Genomic DNA, 9,204 nt, shown 5'->3' on the forward strand with positions numbered 1-9,204 from the left:
TTCCAACTCAGCCAGAGGCCTGACTACAGTCACACTGAATTCATCCAACCTTAGCCAAGACCATTCTCCCCTCCTCAGAAATTTAATGACCTCTGTTAGGTAGCCAAGGTCACAGATGCCTCCCTCACCACTTAGAGTACAGCAAAGGTTTCATGGTAACTAAGGTACTTCCTCCAAATGCCACTTGCCCCTCCCCCATGGGCTGTGGTCTCAGGAAGCAGAGGAGCTGGGAGTAGGGTGTTGCAGGGATGGTGGGCATAATTGATTTGAAAGACTATGTAAAAGGACAGCTCCTTTATTGAAATAGAGGGGTTAGATTATATAGCTTGAGTCAGGGGCAGGGGAGGAATGGGATAGTTTAGGAAGTGCCACATTGATTCAGAGGGCTTCCAAGCGGAACAGATAGATATCAGACTGCCAATCACAATTTTTTTCTTTCTCTCTCTCTCTCTCTCTCTCTCTCTCTCTCTCTCTCTCTCTCTCTCTTTCTCTCTCTCCCCCTCTCTCTCTCTTTCTCTCTCTCCCCCTCTCTCTCTCTCTCTTTCTTTCTTTTTTGAAAGAGGGTTTCTCCGTATAGCCCTGGCTGTCCTGGAACTCAGTGTAGACCATGCTGGCCTTGAACTCAGAAATCCACCTGCCTCTACTTCCCAAGTGCTGGGATTAAAGGTGTATGCCACCGCTGCCCAGCTCAATCACATGATTTCTAAGAAGACAGTTCTCTGGTGGGAAACAGAAATCTAACTGGCCTTATGATGGCTTGGCTTTTTTCTCTCTGTGGAGTTGAGCAGGCCCACCTTGATTTGGGTAGGACCCAGCCCCACTCCTGCAGGGCTCTAGGAGAGCTGTTCATGGTATGGGCAGTGTTAGCATTTCTTCTAGGCTCTGCCCCACACTTACCTGGCAACAGTCAGGGATGCCTGACCCATTATAAAAGGGGTTGCTTGCCCCCTCCTCACACTCTCTCTTCCCCTCTTCCTGCTCTGTCACTTCCTTCCCCATCCCTCTCCCCCCTCTGTCTCCATGTGCTCATAGCTGGCCTATACTCCTCTCTTCTCTCTCTCTTTCTTTCTCTTTGCCCTTTCTCTGTCAATATTTCCCCAATTCCATGCCCTAAATAAACTTTATTTTGTACCATACAGAACTGTAGCTGGTACCTCAGGGGAAAGCATTCCTCACCATGGGTCCACAGAAGCATCCCCTTCCTCCACTCCACACTGAGCCTCCACCAAACATATCCCTGGTTTGCTCTTTCTTTTTATAAAACATAACAGTCAGTACCCAGTCCTCATTGGCACCCAATCAAAATCAAGCGTGTTTCAAGTTTAGCTCCACACTGTGATAGTGATCTTCTTCCCCCCACGTTAGCTGACATTGTGTGGCCAGTCTGGGGCTCCACAGTTATGGGGAGGCGTCTTTGTATGTAGGAGCTTTGTATGTGAATAACAGGTTGGTGCTTCGTGCTGGTTCATGGCCTGTCATAAGCACTAGATTCTTCACAGCCTCGTGCCTACTTTCATATACTCATCTTGTTATTTATGTGAGTTAGAGCTTTACAAAAGTCAGTCCATCTTGATTCTAAAAACACTTGCTCTGTATCTCCATCCATCTGTGTGATAAGGCAAGACAGTGCTGAGGTCCCTCCATCTTGTACCCTTGCTAAGGCCACTTCCAGGTTTAACTAGAATCTGATCTCCTTCATGGAGAATCCATTGAAAGCTACCTTGCTTTCTTTTAGGAACCAAAGGTCAGGATGTTCTAGCTAACTTATCTCAGCCTTTAGTAAAACTGCTGGGTTTGTGGGAAACAACCCCTCTCCCCTCAACACACCAGCCCCTCTCCCCCTCCCTAACTGATCTTGGTAGCTTTTGTTAAAATCCCTTGCTTCAAACTGCTTCCTTCTTCAAATCTCCTGTGCCTGAGATGCCAGGATGTGGTTTCAGCCTTCAACAATGCTATTTTCTAGCCCCTCAGGGTCACAGCTAGGTACCCAACACTTGGGTGTAGTCCCAGATGTCTGGAATAAAGATTTTCAATTGATTTTACACAAGGTGTGAATGTGTGAGTGGACATCTCTGGTCATCTCCCAGTATTATCTGTTACATATGCCTTGAAGACTATAGAAGTTTTATACCTATTGACAGAAAAATTCAGCTCTCACCTCAAAGAGGATAAAAGAGAATTCATTCTGAAGCCAAATATGAATGTGGATGGTCTGGGGAAAAGTCTTAAGTTACATCTGATAAGTTATTTGTCTGACAGTGAAATGAGCCAATTCAAGCCAGATTTTGAAATATATACATGCATGTTTATTTGAAAGGTACTCTTGGGCAGGTTCACTGGCCCCAAGGACTAAGGCAAGAGAGGTTGCTGAGGGGAGGGAGAGAAAGTGAGAGAGAGAGAGAAAGGGAGAGAGAGGGGGAGAGAGAAAGAGGGAGAGAGAGAGGGAGAGGAAGAGGAGGGAGAGCAGGAGGAGATAGAGAGACCAAAATGTAGGGATTATATAGGGAATAGGGAAGAACCTCTGGGCAGCCTCTTGGCTAGAAATTTAAGGGTTTGGGGGACAGGATATGCCATTGCCAGGTAAGGGCTGGGGGATGCTGGGAGAACATAGAGGCCAGGTCTGCTTTGGTATGTAAAGTATGCACCTCAGTCTGAGGTGCACAGAGGGCCAGCTTCTGCACTCTCCTGCAGAAGTCTCCCTTCCCCTAGGATCTCTCCCACAGCAAGCACCATTAGGCTTGACTCTGCATTGCCCCTCAGAAGCCCTGCTCTCCCTCCCTCCCTTGCAGCAAACTCAGGGGTTTTTTCCACCTCCCTATCTGCTCTGAGGGGACTCATGGAGGGGCAGGTGCCAGTCAGAGTAAGACAAATGACCAAAACTCCTCAGCTTCTGTGGCTCCAAGGCCAGCACTCTCCCAGATAACCAGGTGTAGCTGGTGCCTGTCCTTGAAGAAAGGAGATTAGGGTCCCACGCTTAAACCATAGAAAAGAGGTAATCAGAGGTCCCAGACAGTTCTGGCCAGCAATAAAACTAGTTCCTGATAGCCCCATAAAAGACAGTCTTTAATCCCTGTCCCAGAGTGGCACTTCTGCCCTACCAAATGATATTGTGTCTGAGTTATGGCTTACCTAACCTGCCTCCCATACCCTTCTCTCTAGGCATTCAAAGACTTTTTAACCACTCTGTATATAAGTGTTAAAGCACTGGAGCTGTGGGTCTCACACTGAACCTATGCTGTAGGGCTATCCCATCCCAAGTCAAGACTCCAAATAAAAGGACTCTTGAGCAACTTGCAGAGTACTTCACAATTCTTGAGCTCTTCTGGGTTTCCTGAGGAATCGGGGCATAACAAGTCCCTAGTACCCAGGGTCTGAAACCAAAGAACCTCAAGTTTGATATGTCAATATGATGAAGTTTTTATAGTAACATAAAGAAAGTCCTCAATCGAGGAGCTTTTCAAACACACTAGTGAAAACTTCAGGTAAAGGGGTTACAGTGAATTCAGGACACCTCTGCTATAGGCTCTAGGTGGAATCTGATGACTCATGGGTCTCTAGATGGAGGAAGCTAGGGTTTTATTAATGCGTTCCTAAAGATTCTGTTAGTCATGGGATGTTACAACAGAAGTAACTAAGGAATGGCCATTCAGCATGGTTATGAAATCCTGAGATAAATTACAATAACTCTGAACCTGCAGCGCTGTAACCTCTGCACAGTCTTGGACGCTCTGTTCTTTACCAGCTTTGGAGATGGTTCAGTGCAAGGTGCAGCTGCTTTCTGGAACTTTCCTTTGAAGTCCCCACCTCCATTTCCTGGTAAACATTCGGTTTGCCACTACTTAAGGCCTAGTAGAAAGAACATAATACCCCTGGCCTTGGGAAGAGACAGGACATTCTTGGTGCTCCAGAGATTAGAACATTTTGTATCAATTTTGAATCCCTTCTGCCTTGAAAAGAGTTCATTCAGTTGGGCCTGTCAATCAGCTGTACGAGAGACGGCCACCTTGGAAAGGCTGATTCACCTAAAGTCATGCCACAATGCAATATATTTCTGTTCTTAAGAGGAACAGAGTTTTGAATGGTCAGAACTTGGGATGCACCCTAGAATAAGTGAAAGAGGTCAGGTGCAAAAGGTGTGAACTGCTTGGCTCTGTTTACACAAAGTATCCAGAACAGATGAATTTGTAGAGATATAGGGAAGATTGTCAGGGGTTGGGGAAGGGGTGAAAAGTGTCTGCATAATAGGTGTGACATTTCCTGTGGAGGGATGGTGACATTTGCTGTGGAGGGATGGAAAGTGGGCTTACAGACAGCTCAGACAAGCTAAGTGTTTTACCTGGGCACAGGGATTATGATCATGTGTCCTGTTTGTACAGTAAGTGCTCTTCCTCATGAGCCACTTCTTCACCGTAGGCTGGGTTCACACTCATGTTCTTCCTGCTTGCCTGTCCCCAGTGCTGGGATTGTAGGTCAGTACAACCACAACTGGTGTAAGGTTCTTATTCTAAAGTCCAGAAACTCTGTTATTGCTTGTATTCTGGTGTAAGACACCATCACCAAATCTAGGTCCATGGAGTTCTCCTGTGTTGTAACAACTGTAGTTTTGTAACTGACCATAGTGGGTTTGCCCCAAAGAAATGGCTCAGGGATACTAGGAAAAGAGGAAATGAGAGTCCCAAAGCTCATCTTTCTAAACAAGGCAGGAAGATAAGGGAGAGACTTCCTGTGGAGACTTTGGAGCCTGAGCTCTATGTCAGGCTAGAAGGGGGCAAGCCTCAATCCCAAATTTAAGTGCACAGAGGGGCGCCCCTAGAGGCAGAATTTAGCATTATAGCCAGCTGTTTATGGTTGTGAACCAAGGGCAAGAATTAAACCAGGTTTCGAACCAGCTCTTGCCTTGAGCTCAATCTCTTAGAGCAGCACACAGATATTCTTCTTTAAGGAATAGCAGGTCTAATCCTTTCCTATTCTGAAGGACCACCTCTGAGAGGGAGGTCAGGGATTCTTGGAGGTCAGTCAAAGTCTTTTTCTATTTTCTCTCTATATAAATCACTGGCAGTTCTAAACTCCCCATAAGCCGTATGCTGCAAGGAAACAGCAGATGCTCCTGTAGCTGCCCCTGCAGTCCCTAAGCCCAACATAACTGCCAGGATAACCCCTAACTCTCTTTCATGTCTTACTAAGTCTCTAGCATCAGGATCCCAATAGTCCAGTACATCTTCATAAGGGTGATACAGCAATCTAAGTACTATCTGGACCAAAACACAAAAGTCATGGTTGTTATTCAGAATCTCTTAACTTATGCAGGTTGTAATCCTGTGGCATAGGCCCACTAGCTGTCTAAGGGTGGGAGGAAGTATCCAGTTGGATTCTCCATCAGAGGGTATGAAACATTACACAGATGTTGATGAGTTTGTGGGACCTGACCCACACAAAGGCATTTGGAGCAACCTCTTGCCCTTTCTCCTTAAAGTACACATGCTGGTCTTTAGCAAGGAATTCTCTTCTATTGCCAGGCTCTCAAGGCTTCCTAGCTTCTCTTCTTTCCTGTTGCTTATCCCTCTTTAGCTTTCTATCTTCCTATTCTTTCTCTTTTCTTCCTTTTGTCTCCAAACTGCTTGCCACTTGTTCCCACTTTGTTTTCTAGACTCCATCTTCAAAGACCTTCTTCTAAACATTCTATCCCTTCACTGTGCCCTTTTACAGTCCTTCTGCAACATTCCTTTTTCTTTCTCCATTTTTCTGTTATAAAACACTCTCAGCTACCTGCACCACTTCCCTTAAGGACTTGTCTTATATCTCTTCTAACTTTTGTAGTCTTTCAACTCCATCAGAAATCCAGGAATGACTGAATAATAAAGAATATATGGGAAGCCTAACACAGCTTCCAAAAATATTGACAATTGATAGGGACTGCTGGACACCTGGACAGTTCTTACTTCAAAATGTTGGAGCATCGATCTTCAGTCTTCTGGCCTGTTAATGTCTGAAAACAGGAATATTATGGACTTGCCTACTCTGTCTTGGCTGATATAAGCTGTCTTTGGTCTGTGTGTCCTTTTTGGACAGTATTGTCTGCAGATGAAGAGACAATTTTTGCCTAGTGTCTGTCCCGCCACAACTGGAGCAACTCCAATGATGCTAAACTTCTTCTTTGAGTCTGAGAAAGAGGTGCTGTCAGGCATAGACAAGTCTCTAGCCAGATGAATAAATAATATCAAATGTCACATTCTGTGGATTTCTGATGTTTTTGAAAACCAACTATCTATGTAAAGTGATCTGGACTATTGTCTGTGAATTACTCTGTTATTTTTAATTAAAATCTTGAAATCACCCATGAATTTGTTAATTTGGCCCTAAAGTCACAGGTCTAAACATCTCAGATCTGTCTATAATAGCAGTAAAAGAAGGATTGGGTCTAAGCCCTGTCTACTAGGGAAATAAAAGAACTACTTATAAGCCTACAGACAACTCTTACTGAAACCAGAAATCTCTTCAGTGAATATAGGACACTTCATCTTTTGGTCTTTTTTTTTTTTTTTTTAAGATTTATTTAGTTATTTAATATATGTGAGTACACTGTTGCTGTCCGCAGACACACCAGAAGAGGGCATCAGATCCCATTACAGATGGTTGTGAGCCACCATGTGGTTGCTGGGAATTGAACTCAGGACCTCTGGAAGAGCAGTCAATGCTCTTAACCACTGAGCCATCTTTCCAGCCCCCATCTTTTGGTCTTGAAGTATGTACAACAGTACTATATTAGCTACACCTCTCAGTCAATAAGAACACTATTATGCACCTAATCTTACCAACAAATTCTCAATTTAAAAGCTTTTACTCATTTCTTGCATACCAGTTTAAGATGTAAATAGTTTATAACACAAGCCTCAACTTTTACCAATTACTACTACAAACATAAGATATAAAACTCAAAACTAATGATATAAATTTTAAAGCAAACTTTCTGGGAATAAGCTGTGTATCTGAAGAAATACACAAACACCTGATCAAATTCTGGTCACACAATGCTTCTAGTTTAAATAATCCATGCACTAATCAAATCATTTTCAGTACAGGGAAAATATTATCAGGTCTTTATACCAAAGTTAATTTTGATTTTGTATCAAAATAAATTCTGTACCAAATAGGAACATGTGACTTTAACTCAATAACAAATTATAAGGCTTTCTATTAAATGAGATTATAGCTATACAATTAAATCTGGCTACCTTCTTCCCTATACCAAATATGACCATTTTACATTTCCCCAAAAGACAACCTATTAATAACCTTCTCCAGCCCCAAAGCCCAGGGAACTGGGTGGACGACTCTTCATAACTTCTTCAAGCTGAATGGGGGCGTTGAGATATTAAAAAGAGGGGAGGGAGAAAAACAGAATTTATTAGTCTTCTGATGTCTATGTCTTGACTGGATCAGGCTGAAGTTCAGGACATCAGGAGTTCAAGCAGGCCACTTTAGCATGTTCTGACAAGGAAATTCACCAAGGCTGTGTATTTCTGTAATATATAAATCTCAAAACAAAATTTTCAGTATTGTTAAGATATATTTTTGTTTGATTCTCTGGAGTCTAATTTTCTGGAAGGTGTAAATACTTCAGTCATCTTTTCCCAAAAACACAAAAACAAACTTTAATCATAAATACAAAGAAATCTATCTGGGTGGTATTTGGGTTCTCAGTGCCTCAAAGTCTCCATTTCTGATGTAAAGAACAAGATAAAATTCCTTATTTTGCTAATAACGCTAAGTATGCAACATTGGACCAGGTGCATTTGACCAGGAACCAGCAGGGAAGGCATCTCCCAGTGGCTCAGTAATGGACAACTACATATGCAAAACAGCCTCCTCCCAGCAACAGCTATAGCTGTTCCAGGTTTCCTTACTCTTAAAAGCAGGCAGACAGCTGCTCTTTGTTCTAACTTGGCAGCTTGCATCAATGTAACTCAACCTTGGAGCGATTGAGTCTCCTTACTTAGGTTTTACCTGAAGAAGGAAAAAAAAAAGTTAAAAGAAATAAAATATAGCTGAGTGGTGGTGCAAACCTTTAATCCCAGCACTTGGGAGGCAGAGGCAGGCAGATTTCTGAGTTCGAGGCCAGTCTGGTCTACAGAGTGAGTTCCAGGACAGCCAGGGCTACAGAAAGAAACCCTGTCTCGAAAAACCAAAAAAAGAAAAAAAGAAAAAAAGAAAAAGAAAAAAAAGAAATAAATATAAACTTTAACTCCCAGGGCAATTTTAAAGAATGAATCTACCTGTAAACTCAATTTCTCGCCAGTCCTTCTCATCTGTCTGGGAGCCGATCATAGCACACTGCTGCCACTGTGGGAAGTGTGTCTGGGCAGTGCCAGTTGCTGGTGGGAGGGGGGTGCGGTCCCCCACAGGGGCTGGGTGGTTTAGTACTCAGCTGCCACTGCAGGCCCCAGGCAGGTGTGTGGAGCAGCACATCCCTGAGGCCTCACCTCTGCCGCTGGTGGGTTGGGGGTTGGGGGAAGCCCGGTTAGGGCCGAGGGAGGCCCCAGTCTCAGGGCTTTCCAGGGGCCGAAGAGTGATGAGCCCTTGGCACATGGCTCCGCTGGCTGCGACATCTGTCACCCCATTAACCACCAGGGTTGATTCGGCTGATCTGACTGGCTAGGCGGGTGTCCCCTTCCACCCTCACCACTGCCCAAGCGGCAGCTGAGGTCCTCAGACTTCAGGAGCACGTGCCCCACCTGTTACCACCACCGCAGCTGCTGCCCTAGCTTTAACGTCTGTCCATCAGTCAAGGGGGTAGAGGTCATCAGTCTAAAGTCCAAATACATAGAACAAGATACAAAGAAACACAGAGAAAAACAGTTACCACACAAAAAGCTCGACCTTGCCAGGTCCATGACACAAAGAAAGACAATTGGCTCAGTTACAGACACCAGGTGCTTCTACACACACAGACAATCTAAGCCAGATCACAGTGTTGCTCGGCTGTGCCTGCCAGGCTGCTGAGATGAACCAATTACCACTGTACACAGCAGGGGCCATATACAGACAGACAGAGGAGCCCCTGCCACGAGTGCCCCAAAGCAGAAAACAAAAGAACTCGATAGTGTCCTCCTTGCTGTCGCTACCCCCAGATGGAGTAGTGTAGCCCGCGCAGTCGTCTCGCCGGGAAGAAGACACGCGGACACACTAGGTTCCTTCTGCAGCGAC

The sequence above is a fragment of the Mastomys coucha genome, unplaced genomic scaffold, assembly GCF_008632895.1.
Source record: "Mastomys coucha isolate ucsf_1 unplaced genomic scaffold, UCSF_Mcou_1 pScaffold11, whole genome shotgun sequence".
In the NCBI taxonomy this organism is placed as follows: Eukaryota; Metazoa; Chordata; class Mammalia; order Rodentia; family Muridae; genus Mastomys; species Mastomys coucha.